Below are 17,008 nucleotides of genomic sequence, written 5' to 3'. Positions count from 1 at the left end.
CTCCCTGGTAGTCTAGTGGTTAGGATTTGGCGCTCTCACCGCCGCGGCCCGGGTTCGATTCCCGGTCAGGGAAGCAGTTTTTAGCTGGCCTACGGGCTGTCCATTCTTCTGAAATGCGCTTTACAGTTGTTTATTGATCTTCACCGTACCTGGGTGCTGCAGTGTGATGTAGCTCGTTCAAATAGCATCCTGATGCAGATTTGTTTGCATGTGTTGGGATGATTGCTTCTGCAGCTACAAACGAGTGAACAGTCTTCACTCTCTCGACGGAGCAGGTCGGGGCTGCTTGGCAGTGTCTGTTTGTAGACGCGGTTACGTGTGTTTTACAGTTTAAATTTAATTTTTCTTGTATCCATCAATGTAAGTTTTTGTGTCCATTGCTCCCGATGCGATCTCTATAACATTGGGGAGACAGGAGAGTCAAGTCACATCTGCGGAACTCTCCTGCGCGCATTTATAGGAAGAGAAACCTACCCAGGTTAGCTTGCGCTACACCAGCTTCCGGGTCCACTCCGCGCTTTTTTGCAATAAAGGCGCGCAGGAGAGTCCCGGAGATGTGACTTGACTCTAAGTCTCCCCAATGTTATAGAGATCGCATCGGGAGCAATGGACACAAAAAAGTTACATTGATGGATGCACCGGTGCAAGTCTTCTTACTGCTGCAGCCCGGGTTCGATTCCCGGGCAGCGAGGCCATTTTCAGCAGAGCTACACGGGCGGCTTTATGTCTCCCTGGTAGTCTAGTGGTTAGGATTTGGCGCTCTCACCGCCGCGGCCCGGGTTCGATTCCCGGTCAGGGAAGCAGTTTTTAGCTGGCCTACGGGCTGTCCATTCTTCTGAAATGCGCTTTACCGGTTAGTCGGGATAGTGCAGTTTGGTGGAGCTGTGATCTTAATGAATGACGAAGCAGGCTTGCCCAAATGGTCTACTCTTGCTTCTGTTAATTTGAATCTGTAGCACTGTATTTCCAGCGGCGGGAGTTTTCCCACGGCACAAAGGAGGTTTCCTAAAATAAATTTAAACCCCTTGCTTTGCTTGAACTCAAACTGCATTGACTTGGAGGAGAGTGGGCTTTGCAAAGTGCCCTCCCCTCCACACGTGCCTCAACTGCAGGACAGCTGTCCGGCCCGCCTCCATTGTTGACGTCACAATGCGGATGCAGCCCCGTCAGTTTCAGAGTGAAACTTCCTCTCGCTGGGCAATATCTGGGAGCAAAGCAATGTCTCCCTCTTTCCATTCACCATCCTCCAGCAGCGAGGGGGGAGGGGAGGTACGGGTGGGTGAAACACTATTCATTTGTAGCAACTGGAGTGAACCCAGGGAGGGAGCAGACACTCCAAAGGTGCTCAAATACCTTCCATCTCTCTTAAAGCTATTTTCCTCGTGTATTCCCTCAGTTTGGCACGTATACAGTTTGCACCCTCGAAAAGGATTGCTCCTTTACTCATGTTCACAACTAAAAAGTTAGATTCCCAAGGAACTGGGCAGCATTTAAGGGATTGGCATATTATTAAAAAAAATGTAGAGCACCAACTGTATGTGGCTCGTTGGTCTAGCGGTGTGATTCTCGCTTCGGGCCTCCTGCTGCGTGGACGTGTGAGAGATCCCGGGTTCAAATCCCGGACGAGCCCTAGCTTCTTACATTACCTTGTGCGAAAACAGATAATCAATTTTCTCAAAAAGCAGCTTCGTTAAACGAGATCCGTCTTCCTTACTCAGGGATGGGGCAGAGCTGCCATTACAATGAACGCGGCAAGGGCAGCACTTATTCAAAGCGAAAATAAGTTTTAGTTCACACAGAGGATGGTGGGCGTTTGGAACGCGTTGTCAGCAGAGTGGTAGAGGCAAGCACGGTAGATTCATTTAAGATGCGTCTGGATAAGTGCATGAGTGGGTGGGGAGTAGAGGGATACAACACTTAGGAATTGACCAACAGGTTTAGACAGTACATTTGGATCGGCTCAGGCTTGAAGGGCCTGTTCCTGGGCTGTAAATGTTCTTTGTTCTTTGTTCTATATGATGTATATCTGATATTGTTGGCTGTTGTAAAGGTTTGTTTGAAATTATTATTCACCTTCTAATGTAATAATGGAGTTACGTCCTTTTTTGTCATTATTTTTTGTTTAATAGGCCAGCAGGAAGTCATTCAGCAATTTTACTGCCTTTCTTTTCTCAAGCAGCCTTAACATTTCATTTTCATATCCTTGATTCAGCTCCATTTCCAGCATCTTTGTAGGCAGTTTGTTCCATGTTATTGTCACTGGAATGAAGTTTTCCTCCATACATACCTAAGCCTATCTGGCTGCATGAGGGTTTTCAGGTTTCTGTGGCCTGGATAATATGTGATCAGCCGGCATCTGGCAATCTAAAGGAATTGCCACCTATGTTATGTTCATTTAACTGTACTGACAGTGATCACTTATTTTGTGATTTTTCTTTGCAGGAAGACGTGCAGAAAGAAATCTGAAAGCAAATGATGCATCAACTTCTGACAGAGCCACTTGATTCATTGGGCCTTGAATATCAGCAGCCATTCCAATCTAGAAGACATGTTTGCTTGAAAGATTTTGGACATTGGTGTGGCAGGAAGAATACTGAGACACCCGAGTGAGGGAGATTCAGTGCGCTGACTGTGAAAAGTGCTTCAAACCATTTACTCAGCTTAGGGGAATCAAACTCTCACCCCTCACGGTGGGGATAGACTGGTAATTTCAAACCCAGAACAACACAAGGAAAGCTCCTTCAATGGGGAAACCGTGGAAATGTGGGGACCGTGGGAAAGGATTCCCTTCCTCATCCGTGCTGGAAACCCACAGACTCATTCACACCGGGAGAGGCCATTCACCTGCTCAGTGTGCAGGAAGGGCTTCAGTCGGATCTGCCATCTGCAGTTGCACGAGTGGGTCCACAAGGGAGAGAAGCCATTCACGTGCCCCATGTGCGGGAGAGGGTTCACTCAGACAGCTGCACTGCTGACCCACCAGCGGCTCCACACCGGAGAGAGGCCATTCACCTGCTGTAAGTGCCGGAAAGGATTCACCTGCTCCTCCCACCTGCGGAGGCACCAGTGAGTTCACGCGCCATCGCAGGGGGATTGAACGAACGATGGCCGAGTGCCAAGTGCTTATGCACGAAACGCGATTCTCCTGCCCCTTGGATGCTGCCTGACCTGCTGAGCTTTTCCAACACCACGCTCTCGACTCTGATCTCCAGCATCTGCAGTTTTCACTTTCTCCTCGAGGGCAAGGTTGGACTTGTCTTTTATTCACTCATTCACTCCTTACAGCCTCTCCTTTGTTGTGGCCTAACTGCACATACATCAATGCAAGTTTCAGAAAGATTTTTGCAGCTTTTGTTTTGGAAAAAATAACATTCTTCCCGACTTTAAACGAAGTTTCTGAATATACGGTTTTAGTTATTCTCAATTTTAAATATCAACTATTTCCCACATGCCGTGCTTCCCAGGTAAAGTCATCACCATCCATTCTCTATCTCCCCTGAGAAAGACTTCATACAGCGATCAAAGAGGGCTGAGGCACGAGAAAGGACGATTGTGGGGGTGCAGGGGATGAGGGGGTCGCTGGTGGTGGTGGAGAAAGGAGGGAAATGGACAGGGGAACAGACTGTGGTTCAGAGGGTTGTTGGGGGGGGAGAATAGAGGGTGCAGTGTGAGGAGAGAGAATGGGCAGGGGGCAGTGAATAGGGAGAAAATGGACAGGGGGGCAGAATGTGAAGAGAGAGACGGCACAAATGCCACCTTCTCCAGGCCTGGTGTCAATGTCCCATGAACTGGAACCCACTCCTCCTACATTTCTCACAATACACGTGGCTAACGCAGTGGAACCATATCATCCTTCCAGGCCATTCACACCAACCTTCCCAACAGCATCCCACTTAGACTCACTCGATTACGCTACAGCCCTGCAGTTTCCCATGGCTATTTCCTGATGAAGGGTTTTGCCCGAAACGTCAATTCTTCTGGTCCTCGGATGCTGCCTGACCTGCTGTGCTTTTCCAGCTCCACACTCTCGACTCTAATATCCAGCATCTGCAGTCCTCACTTTCGCTCAGTAAGGGGTGAATGTTCTATTCCTAGTCTTTTAGATCTTTTAAAATCCTTCCCCCATACCCTAAGCCTCTACCCTCTAGTTTTGGAATACCTCTGCCCTGGGGAAAGGACAGAAACGTTGAGAAGCCAGACAAAATGCAAAAGAAATAAAATGTAGAGGCACAGGGAAAAAAATTGGCAAAATAAAATAGCGTCGGCATTTGTCTCCCGTATTCGCATTTGGACGCTTAATATTTGTTATGATCGGGAGGTGCCTGTGTTGGACTAAGGTGTACGTGCTCAACTTTGGACTGCTGTGCTGTATCAGAGTTGAATATTGTGGCGCTGGAAAACCACAGTAGGTCAGGCAGCAACTGAGGAGGAAGAGGGTTGACGTTTCGGGCACGAGCCCTACATCAGGAGTGACGTGTGGATAGACAAAGGGGCCTCAGTGTCCTTCCACACCAGTCACTGCCAGTTGTCAGAAAGTGCAGCAAGCAATGAGCAAAGCAAGTAGTATATCAGCGAGAGGAATTGAGTTCAGAAGTGAGGATGTCTTCCTGCAGTTAGGTCGGTTATTGAATTTATTCAAGGCTGAGTTCATGTGATTTTGAAGAACGAAGAAGTTATGGGAGGAGGCAAGAAAATGGTTTTAAGACCAGTACAGAACAGTTACAGAGTCATACAGCACAGAAACAGACCACTCAGTCGAACACGTCCATGCTGATGGTGTTCTGAAACTAAACTGGGCCCACCTGCCAATGATTGGCCCATATCCCTCCGAACTTTCCCTATTCATGTACTTATCCAAATGTCTTTTAAACATTGTAACTGTACCTGCATCCAACAACTCCTCTGGACATTGATTCCTCACACGAACCACTCTTTATCTTTAAAAAAAAGGTGCCCCTCATGTCTTGTTAAAATATTTCTTTCTTCACCTTCAAAATTTGCTCCCTAATCTTGAAACACCCACACTAGGGAAAGAATACTTGCCTTTCACCTCATTTATACCTCTCATGATTTTATAATCCTCTCTAAGGTCACCTCCCAACCTCTGATGCTCCAATGAAAAAAGTCCCAGCCTATCCATCTAGATGCAGGTATGTTTATATCCAGTTATGAACTGTTCAATGCTGGTGCCTGCTTCCAATTCTCTCACTGTATCCAGGACAGCAAGAGACCATATGACATAGGTGCAGAAAACCCCGATTTGAAATATGGATTTTGGAAAGTCAGATCAGGGCAGGATCTACACATTTAATGGGGAGTGTTGTTGAATAAACATACCTTGGAGTGCTGGTTCATAGTGGAGTCGCAGGTAGACAGGATAGCAAAAAAGGTATTTGGTATATTTGCTTTTATAGGTCAGTGCATTTCAATATAGATGTTGGAGGTCATGTTGCGGCTGTACAGGACATTGATTAGGCCACTTTTGGAATCCTGCATTCGGTTCTGGTTTCGCTGCTACAGGAAAAGTGTTACGAACTTTTGCAAGGATTTGGAAAAGATTTACAAGGCTATTGCCAAAGTTGGAGGGTTTGGTCTATCTGGAGAGGCTGAATAGGCTGGGCTGTTTTCTCTGGACCATTGGAGGCTGAGGATGACTTTATACAAGTTCATAAGGAGCATGGATAGGGTGAATAGCTAAAATCTTTTCCCCAGAGTAGTTGCGTCCAAAACTAGAGGGAATCGGTCTTAGGTGAGATGGGAAACATTTCAAGGGAACTTTACAGGCACCTTTCTTACACAGAGCGTGCTGTGTGTATGGAAAGAGCTGGCAGAGGAAGTGGTGGAGGCTGGTATAATTAAAGCATTTTAAAGGGCATCTGGTAATAGGGAGAATTGAGAGGGATATGGGTTATATGCTGACAAATGAGACTATGTTAATTTGGGATATCTGGTCAGCACGGACAATTTGGACTGAAGGAAAGCAGAAGTGTCATTGTGAAGACTGGACTGTCAGATCAGCTTTCAAGGATGTTTTGTCCTTACTGGGAGCAGAAACTACAATGAAATCTTTCATTTGTGAGACAGCAACGGAGTGAGTGAGGACATTCATGATATTGGCGGAAAGTGGGAATTTGTTGCAATGTGGAGTTGAAGTGATTGAAGTAAAGTGTGCTGAGCAGGGAGCCTAGTGAAGGGTTAGGTGAGTTTTTGTTTTAAACTGCTTGTTTCTTTCAGCCTCCAACATTGTATTTCCAATGCTGTCCATCAGTGGGAGCGGTGAATCAGTAACTGGTAGCGTTAGAAGCCTTACGATTTTCAGTACTGCAGGTATTGCATTGTCTCATCAGCATTGTAAAGGTTACTGGCAGCAGCGGGAGGTGTGGGCTGTATGCACTAGAAATGATTAAGCAGTTAGATAACACACGTACAAGAGGGCAGGGTGGGACTTGTCTTTCGATTTGCAGAAGGTGGGAGTTTCTGGTGCTGCGGTCCATGGCAAACACAACTGCGGTAAATCATAGAATCACTACAGCGTGGAAGCAGGCCATTCATCCCATCAAATCCACACTGACCCATCCGACGAGCATGCCACCCAGACCCACGCTATCTAGTCGTTTCTGCCGGTGAGTGAGACTAGGTCACAAGATTTGGGAGTAGGTTTAAGACAGAGGAGAAGGGACTGCTTTTCCCGGAGAGTGGTGAATCTATGGTAATCTCTGCTCAAGGAAGCAGTAGAAACAGCCATATTCATGACATAGTTCGATGGGATTTTGTATGGTAGGTGAATTTAGGATAGTCAGGATAATGCAGGTAAGAGGAGCTGAGACGATGGATAGATGAGCCATGATCTTAATGAATGGTGGAGTAGCTCGAAAAACCAAATGGCCTACTCCTGCTTCTATTACTGCGAATGCATAAACATGCATTTTCATGGCCAATCCGAATCAAGGCAGGTGAGCAATGTAGTGATGTGGAAACTGAACATCAGAGAATGATAGAAAGATGGGCGGCACGGTGGCACAGAGTGGGCGGCACGGTGGCACAGTGGTTAGCACTGCTGTCTCACTAAATTGCCCGTAGTATTAGGTAAGGGGTAAATGTAGGGGTATGGGTGGGTTGCGCTTCGGCGGGTCGGTGTGGACTTGTTGGCCCGAAGGGCCTGTTTCCACACTGTAAGTAATCTAAAAAAAGGGACTCAGAAAGTAAATGTCCCAGTCCAAAGATGTGTAGGTCAGGTCAAATGACCATGCTAAATTGTCCATAGTGTTAGGTTCATTAATCAGAAAGAAATGGGTCTGGGTGGGCTGCTCTTCAGGGTGTCAGTGTAGACTTGTTGGGCCGAAGGGCCTGTTTCCACACTGTAGGGAATCTAATCTAATCAATCAAAACTGGATTCTACAGAACACAAAAATTGAAACTGAAGACTGTATGGCTGAATGTGTGCTGCCATGTAACAAATCTGAATGAATTGACTGCACAATTGAAGAGAATAATTAAGATCTGAGACTCCTTACGGGGACATGGCTTCACGATGACAAGGATTGGATCTGAACATTGAGGGGGCACGTGGCATTCAAGTTGAAAAGGAAGCGAGGTAAAGATAGAGGGTTGGCACTGCTAATCAAAGCACTAATAACATGGTACTCTGGTGTCAGCTCGGATTTCAGGTCCTGATTTCTCTGTCCTCTTCTCCCTGTTGCCACAGAGTAAGATGTTGTCTGTTCTCGGCTCAGCTGGCTTTCTACTGAAACATTGAGCCCCTTTTACACCTTCCAGAGCAATAAATCATTCAGTCGAACAAGGCCCAATCCAAATATTCTCAGTTTGATAACCATCCAGACTGAGAGAGTCATCTGAGCAGGGAATAAAACAAGAAAAATGAAACAAAATTAAACATAATTGCACATTTGGTGCTTAAAGTGTGTTAATTAGATAGTAGAACAGAATTAGGGGTCTCCCAGGATTCTTATCATCCTCTACTTGAGGAATTCTCTCTCCCTAACAATATTTATATCAACAGAAATAAAACATTTGTTATGAAATAGACATAGAGATATACAGCACGGAAATAGACCTTTTGATCCAACACATCCATGCTGACAAGATGTCCTATATAAATCTAGTATCCCATTTGCCAGCATTTGGCCCATATCCCACCAAACCTTTCCTATTCACACATTCATCCAGATGCCTTTTAAATGTTGTAATTGTACCAGCCTCTACCACTTTCTCTAGCCTATTTACCCTATCCATGCTCCTCATGATTTTATAAATGTCCATAAGATCACCCCTCAGCCTCCGACCCTCCAGGGAAGCAGCCCCATCCTATTCAGACTCTCCTTCTACCACAAACCCTCCAACTCTGGCGACATCCTTATCAAGCTTTTCTGCACACTTTCAAGTTTCACAACATCGTTCCTATCCTATCGTAGGGAGACCAGAATCGAATGCAATAATCCAAAAGTAGCCGAACCAATGTCCTGCACTGGGGCACTGACTAATAAACGCAGGCATATCAAACACCTTCTTCACTATCCTGTCTATGTGTGACTCCCCTTTCAAGGAACTATGAACTTACCATCGAGCCATACAGCATGATCATGGACCTTTGGTCCAACCAGTCCATGCCAAACATAATCCCAAACTAAATCAGTCTCTCCTGCCTGCTGTTGGCCTGTATCCCTCCAAACCTTTCCTAGTCATGTCCTAAAACAAATGTATTTTTATTGTACCCGCATCCACCGCTTCCTGAGGAAGTTCATTGCACACATCAATCACCATCTGTGTAAAATTAGTATTTGAATGGCAAGGACGAAATGGTTTATGAAAATAAACAGCTTCTACCAAACCCACTACAGCATGTATGGTAGGAACTCTGGAGTCTTTCAAATCGGTATTTCCATGGAGTGGAGGGGGGGAGTAAAGTGTTGGATTCACAGAGGTGGGCCTCTTCTGAGAGTGTAAAACTAAAATTAAACCCCGTGCTTTGCTAGAACTCAAACCGCATTGACGTGGAGGAGAGCGAAAGGAGTTTGCAAAGTGTCCTCCCCTCCCCATGTGCTTCAGCTGCAGGGCAGCGCAGGCGCAGTGCGTCCCCCCACCCCATTGTGGACGTCACAACGTGGAGGCAGCCCTGTTAATTTCAGAGTGAAACTCCCTCCCTCTGGGTAACATCTGGGAGTAAAGCAATGTCACCCCCTTTCCATTCCTCATCCTGGGAGGGGAAGAGAGAGAGGCATGGGGGGAGTGTAGGGTGAGGTGGAGACTGTTCACTTGTAGCAACTGGAGTGACTCCATGGAGGAAGCAGGCTCTCCAAATGTGCTCAGATGCTCTCTGTCCCTCTCAAAGGTATTTTCCTTGTGTATTCTCTCAGTTTGGCACGTACACAGTTTGCACCTTGGAAAAGGTTTGCTTCTTACCTCATCTTCAGAATTATAAGGGTAGTTTCTCATGGAAGTATTTAAGGGATTGGCACATTGATTTCAAATGTTGATATATGTTGCTTCATATGGTGTATATCTGATATTGTTGGCTGTTATAAAAAACTTTGTGGCTATGATTTTACACCTTCTAATGCAGTAATAGAGTTACATTCTATATTTCGTGTCTTTTTTTTATTTACTAGGACAGCAGGAAGTCATTCAGTAACTTCACTGGCTTTCTTTTCCCAAGCAGCCTTGGCATTTCATTATCATATTCTTGATTCAGCTCCATTTCCAGCACCTTTGTCGACAGCTTGTTCCAGGTTATTGCGATCTAAATTAAATTTTCCTCCATACACACTTAAGACTATCTTGTTGCATGAGGGTTTTTTGTGTCCTGCATAATATATGGTCAGCACTCATCTAGCAATCTACAGGAATTTCCACCAATGTTATGTTCATTTAACAGTACTGACAGTGATCACTCAACTTGTGATTTTTTTTTGCAGGAAGACATGCAGAAAGAAATCTGAAAACAAATGATACATCATCTTCTGACAGCGCCACTTGAGTCAATGGGGCTTGAATATCAGCAGCCATTCAATTCGAGAAGAAATGTTTGTTTTTGTCTGTGTGAGAGATTTTGAACACTGGTATGGCAGGAATAATACCGAGACACCCGAGTGAGGGAGATTCAGTACGCTGTCTGTGAAAAATGCGTCAAACAATTTACTCAGCTTGGGGAATCAAAATCTCACCCCTCACAGTGGGGAGAGACTATGCATTCATTCTGTTTTTAATTTCAAACCCAGTGCGACACAAAGAATGCTCCCCTCATGGGGAAACCATGGAAATGTGGGGTTCCCTTCCCCATTGGGGCTAGACACCCACAGATGCGTTCTCACTGGGGAGACACCATTCTCCTGCTCGGTATGCGGGAAGGGATTCAGTTGGCTGTGCTGCCTGCAGACACAACAGCGAGTTCACACCAGGGAGGGGCCGTTCAACTGCCGCCATTGTGGGAAATGATTCATTCAGTCGTCCCACCAGCAGACACACCAGCAGGTTCACAGCAGGGAGAGGCTGTTCTCATGCTCTCTGTGTGGGCAGCGATTTATCGATGCATCCCACCTCCTGAAACACCAGCGGGTTCACATGGGGGAGAGGCCGTTCACCTGCTCTGAGTGCAGGAGGGATTTGTCGATTCTTACACCTTGCTGACCCACCAGCAGGTCCACATCGGAGAGGCGCCATTCACCTGCCCTAAGTGCGAGAAGAGCTTCAGTCATGTGGGCAACTTGTGGAGACACCAGCTGATCCACACCAGGGAGAGGCCGTTCACATGCTCTGTGTGCAGGAAGGGGTTCACTCAGACATCTGCACTGTAATCTACCAAAGGGTCCATATCATGGAGAGGGCGTTCATCCGCTGTCAGTGTGGAAAGGGCTTCATCCGCTCCTCCCACCAGCGAGTTTTGGAATTTTTTGAGGAGGTAACTGAAGATGGACAAGAGAGATCCAGTGGATGTAGTGTACCTGGACTTTCAGAAAGCATTTGATAAAGTCCCACATAGGAGGTTAGTGAGCAAAATTAGGGCGCATGGTACTGGGAGCAAAGTACTGACTTGGATTGAAAACTGGTTGGCTGACAGGAAACAAAGAGTAGTGATAAACGGTTTCCTTTCAGAATGGCAGGCGGTGACCAGTGGGGTACTGCAGGGATCAGTGCTGGGCCAGCAGCTTTTTACAATATATATTAATGATAGGGTGGCAGGCTTTGGTTCATTAATATGTAAATCCCAGAACTTGTTTGAAGCACATTCTCGTCACAACGTAAGGTCTGTATCCCAATCTTAAGTGAGACTGGTTCGATTTCCAAAGTAGGAATTTATAAAATCTCACATAGATTGACTGCCTGTAGATTGTATTTGGCTCAAAAAATGGACAATGTATCTGCAAATACAAAATCACACCAAAGCCTTATATGTAAGTGTACATGCATGAGAGTGCGTGTGATTGTGTGCGTGCTTGATAAAGTGTGTGAGTGATAGAGTATCAGCCTGTGAGAGGGTGCATATGTGTGTGTCTGAGAGAGGGATCTGTGTGACTGTGAGAATGTGTGCTTTGTGTGGGTGTGAGAGAGCGTGGCAGTGAAGTGGGGTTACCTGTCATGTGACAAGAATCCAAGGTCCTGGTTGATGCCACCCTCATGTGTGGCCTCTGCTGCGCCACTAAAACTGAATAAGCAATTACATAGCACACATTGGAGAGGGCAGGGTGGGACTTGTCTTTCGATTTGCAGAAGGTGGGAGGTTCTGGGTGCTGGAAACTAGGGAAAACACATGCTGGAGGACCTTCAGCACAGAGACATGCAGCTGGAAGCCAGGCTGCAGACACGTTGGGGGAATCATCAAACCCCCTACACTGTGGAAACAGGCCCTTTGGCCCAACAATCCACACTTACCCCCCCCCCCCGCCTTAGAGCATCCCACCCAATAACCTCCACAGCTAATCCCTCAATTTAGAACACCCAATCCACTCTAAGCTGCACACCTTGGGAGGAAACCAGAGCACCCAGAGATTGGGAGAGGGGGTTAGGAAAGTGCAAACTCCACACAGACAATCACCCTGAGGGTGGAATCGAACTCAAGGCCCTGGCACTGTGAGGCAGCGGTGCTAACCACTAAATTGCTGCCGCGCCGCTGGCAGTCTTGGACTGAAGGAATCGATTGGCTTCATGCCAGTCCTCGTGACACTCCAGGTAAAAAATGAGGTCTGCAGATGCTGGAGATCACAGCTGAAAATGTGTTGCTGGTTAAAGCACAGCAGGTTAGGCAGCATCCAAGGAATAGGAAATTCGACGTTTCAGGCATAAGCCCTTCATCAGGAATGAGGAGAGTGTGCCAGCAGGCTAAGATAAAAGGTAGGGAGGAGGGACTTGGGGGAGGGGCGATGGAGATGTGATAGGTGGAAGGAGGTCAAGGTGAGGGTGATAGGCCGGAGTGGGGTGGGGGCGGAGAGGTCAGGAAAAGATTGCAGGTTAGGAGGGCGGTGCTGAGTTGAGGGAACCGACTGAGACAAGGTGGGGGGAGGGGAAGAGGAAACTGGAGAAATCTGAGTTCATTCCTTGTGGTTGGAGGGTTCCCAGGCGGAAGATGAGGCGCTCCTCCTCCAGCCGTCGTGTTGTTATGTTCTGCCGGTGCAGGAGTCCAAGGACCCGCATGTCCTCGGTGGAGTGGGAGGGAGAGTTAAAGTGTTGAGCCACGGGGTGATTGGGTTGGTTGGTCCAAGCATCCCAGAGGTGTTCTCTGAAGCGTTCCGCAAGTAAGCGGCCCGTCTCCCCAATATAGAGGGGGCCACATCGGGTGCAGCGGATGTAATAGATGATGTGTGTGGAGGTACAGGTGAACTTGTGGCGGATATGGAAGGATCCCTTGGGGCCTTGGAGGGAAGTGAGGGAGGAGGTGTGGGCGCAAGTTTTACATTTCCTGCGGTTGCAGGGGAAGGTGCCGGGAGTGGAGGTCGGGTTGGTGGGGGGTGTGGACCTGACGAGGGAGTCACGAAGGGAGTGGTCTTTGCGGAACGCTGATAGGGGAGGAGAGGGAAATATATCCCTGGTGGTGGGGTCCGTTTGGAGGTGGCGGAAATGACGACAGATGATACGTTGTATACGGAGGTTGGTGGGGTGGTAGGTGAGAACCAGTGGGGTTCTGTCTTGGTGGCGGTTGGAGGAGCGGGGCTCAAGGGCGGAGGAGCGGGAAGTGGAGGAGATGCGGTGGAGGGCATCGTCGATCACGTCTGGGGGAATCTGCGGTCCTTGAAGAAGGAGGCCATCTGGGCTGTGTGGTGTTGAAACTGGTCCTTCTGGGAGCAGATGCGGCGGAGACGAAGGAATTGGGAATATGGGATGGAGTTTTTACAGGGGACAGGGTGGGAGGAGGTGTAGTCCAGGTAGCTGTGGGAATCAGTCGGTTTATAGTAGATGTCTGTGTTGAGTCGGTCGCCCGAGATAGAAATGGAAAGGTCTAGGAAGGGAAGGGAGGAGTCTGAGATAGTCCAGGTGAATTTGAGGTCGGGATGGAAGGTGTTAGTAAAGTTGATGAACTGTTCAACCTCCTCGTGGGAGCACGAGGCAGCGCCGATACAGTCATCGATGTAGCGGAGGAAAAGGTGGGGGTGGTGCCGGTGTAGTTGCGGAAGATGGACTGTTCCACATATCCTACGAAGAGACAGGCATAGCTGGGGCCCATGTGGGTGCCCATGGCAACTCCTTTAGTTTGGAGGAAGTGGGAGGATTGGAAAAAGAAGTTATTCAGGGTGAGGACCAGTTCAGTGAGTCAAAGGAGGGTGTCAGTGGAAGGGTACTGGTTGGTGCGGCGGGAAAGGAAGAAGCGGAGGGCTTTGAGTCCTTCGTGATGGGGGATGGAGGTGTACAGGGACTGGATGTCCATAGTGAAAATAAGGCGTTGGGGACCGGGGAAGCGAAAATCCTGGAGGAGGTGGAGGGCGTGGGTAGTGTCCCGAACGTAGGTGGGGAGTTCTTGGACTAAAGGGGACAGAACCGTGTTGAGCTACGCGGAGGTGAGTTCGGTGGGGCAGGAGCAGGCTAAGACAATGGGTCAGCCGGGGCAGTCAGGTTTGTGGATTTTGAGCAGGAGGTAGAAACGGGCGGTGCGGGGTTGTGGGACTATGAGGTTGGAGGCGGTGGATGGGAGATCCCCTGAGGAAATGTAAAACTTGCGCCCACACCTCCTCCCTCACTTCCCTCCAAGGCCCCAAGGGATCCTTCCATATCCGCCACAAATTCACCCATACCTCCACACACATCATCTATTGCATCCGCTGCACCCGATGTGGCCTCCTCTATATTGGGGAGACGGGCCGCTTACTTGCGGAACGCTTCAGAGAACACCTCTGGGATGCCCGGACCAACCAACCCAACCACCCCGTGGCTCAACACTTTAACTCTCCCTCCCACTCCACCGAGGACATGCGGGTCCTTGGACTCCTCCACCGGCAGAACATAACAACACGACGGCTGGAGGAGGAGCGCCTCATCTTCCGCCTGGGAACCCTCCAACCACAAGGAATGAACTCAGATTTCTCCAGTTTCCTCATTTCCCCTCCCCCCACCTTGTCTCAGTCGGTTCCCTCAACTCAGCACCGCCCTCCTAACCTGCAATCTTCTTCCTGACCTCTCCGCCCCCACCCCACTCCGGCCTATCACCCTCACCTTGACCTCCTTCCACCTATCACATCTCCATCGCCCCTCCCCCAAGTACCTCCTCCCTACCTTTTATCTTAGCCTGCTTGGCACACTCTCCTCATTCCTGATGAAGGGCTTATGCCTGAAACGTCGAATTTCCTATTCCTTGGATGCTGCCTAACCTGCTGTGCTTTTACCAGCAACACATTTTCAGCTGGTGACACTCCAGCCCATTTGGGGAATTGAATTTGCTTCCACAGAGTTTCCACGGTGCAGGGGTCATTGCATCTCAGCAGCTTCAACGATCCAAAGAAGGGCTCGTCTACAGCGAGAACACTAGTCCACATTTCGCTACAGAGTTAAAGTTCTGTACACAGTCAGAACCCTGGAACACTCCCACGCAGGCTGCGTGTAATCACGGGGCTTCTCAAGTCACGTTGATGTTTGAAATAATTTCCCCTCCTGGATTCAAACACTGCTGATATTCAGGCCCTGAGTAAATTTATTGTGTGCGCCTGAACAGCAAATCCTCCTCTGCTAATACCTTGAGAAAACAGATCATTGCTGTCATTGCAGGGCAGGAAATAGGATAGGAAAATTCTAGTTTGTACCGAACAGCCTTCCCTATCTCCTACCCGAAATCTCTGTTTCCCAATTCCTCCACCTTTCAATGGATTCCAAAACGAATTCATCCTTCCATCCTCCTGTTTTTGCCCAGCTCCCCTCACCGGAAAGCGTTGACTCTCGGTTCAGTTTCTTAGTCACTTCTTGCCATTCCCAGTATATTGCCCACATCTTTATTTAGTTTTTAAAACAGAAAGGCAGTGGTTTGCTGATGCCAGGATCTGAGGGTAACTGCGCTCACACTCCAGATTCTCTCTCGCATCATTCACAAAAATCTGCACTGCACATGTGGAAAGAAGGGGATGCTGGGAGTGGGTGGGACGCATTCACCAACTCCCCATTCAATCAAGATCCAATCATGCCCACAGCACCCCCAGTCTATTCTCTCTCGCTATCCCTAGCTTCCCCCCGCCCTCTCACACACATGCCACCCTCTGCACCTCCGTCCATTCTATCTCCATACCCTCTGTCCCCTGTCCAATCCAGTCTCTCGTCCACCCTCTGCCTTCCTCCATCCAGTCCCTCTCCCCACACTCATTCTCTCTCTCCTCCCACTCTCTGCCCCCCCATTCTCTCTCTTCCCCCACCCTCTGCTCTCCATCCATTCCCTCTCCCTCCCCCACCCTCTCCTAACATGCATTGTTACTCTCTTTCTCCCCCACCCTCTGCCCCCCTTCCATTCTCTCCCCACCCACTGACCCACGTCCATTCTCTCTCCCCACACTCTGCAACCCCATTCTCTCTCTCTCTCTGACAAACGCTCTGCCCCCCACCCTGTGCACCCCCAGGGTTTCTCTAACTCCAATGCTCTGTCCCCGTGTCCATTTCTCTCTCTCTCTTCCGCCTAGCCTCTGTTTCCCATCCAATTTCTCTACCCGCTGCCCCACCCTCATCCTTTCTTGTGTCTCGAACCCTCTTTGTCCACTGTATCAGCCCTTCTCAGGACAGAGAGAGCGCGGATGGTGATGACTCTTCCTGGGAGATGGGAGGGGGTGGTGTGAAAAATGGCTGATCTTTAACATTGAGAATCGCTAAAATGATATTTTCATAAACATCATTAAAGTTTGAAAGCAAATTCAATTATTTTTTTAAAAAGCAGCAGCCATTTTTCTGAAACTTGCATTGAAATGTGTGCAATTAGGCCACAGTTGAGAATAGGCTGTAAAGATGGAATGGCCAAGTCCTCGTCTTGTGAAGTTGGTTCAGATTAAGTAGAAATAGAGTCATAGAGTTGCAGAGCAGGGAAACAAGCATTTCAGTGCATGCCAACACATACTCTAAATTAATCTGGTGATCCATTTGCCACCATTTGGCCCATATCTTTCTCAACCCTTCCTATTCATATACCCATCCAGATGCCTTTTAAATGTTGTAATTGTTCCAGCCTCGACCACTGTCTCTGGCAGCTCATTCCATACATATACCACGCTCTGCGTGAAAATGTTATCAGTTCGGTTCCATTTAAACCTTTCCCCTCTCACCCTAAACCTATACCCCTCCAGTTTTGGATGTCCTCTACCTTGGGGAACGGACATTCAAAAGTTGAGCAGCCAGACAAAATGCAAAAGGAATAAACTGTTGAGCCCCAGGAAAACAAAACAAGTGTGGCTCCAGCCTGTTTTTCTCTCCGATTGGCAGTTGGACCAGCATCTCCACTGGGCACACTGCGCATGCTTTTCGGTGTCAGGAAGCATTGCGCATGTACGCTGGTGCCAGCAAAATACTGCGCATGCTCCTTACTGTCAGCGGAAACGGC

At 48.2% G+C, this 17,008-nt stretch overlaps 1 protein-coding gene and 2 non-coding genes across 3 annotated transcripts in view; all 3 read left to right on the top strand.

The window, feature by feature from the left end:
* Positions 1-17,008, top strand: part of LOC132807201 (zinc finger protein 229-like) — a 427,695-nt gene that overhangs the window by 357,971 nt on the left and 52,716 nt on the right. The gene's annotated exons all lie outside the window — the stretch shown is intronic.
* Positions 2-73, top strand: trnae-cuc (transfer RNA glutamic acid (anticodon CUC)). Its single transcript has one exon. It is a non-coding gene; the product is annotated as a tRNA-Glu (tRNA).
* On the top strand, positions 729-800 carry trnae-cuc (transfer RNA glutamic acid (anticodon CUC)). Its single transcript has one exon. It is a non-coding gene; the product is annotated as a tRNA-Glu (tRNA).

The sequence above is a fragment of the Hemiscyllium ocellatum genome, assembly GCF_020745735.1.
Source record: "Hemiscyllium ocellatum isolate sHemOce1 chromosome 27 unlocalized genomic scaffold, sHemOce1.pat.X.cur. SUPER_27_unloc_10, whole genome shotgun sequence".
Lineage (NCBI taxonomy): Eukaryota > Metazoa > Chordata > Chondrichthyes > Orectolobiformes > Hemiscylliidae > Hemiscyllium > Hemiscyllium ocellatum.
Note: the sequence above shows the minus strand (reverse complement) of the source record. Positions and strands in the feature narration are given on the sequence as shown.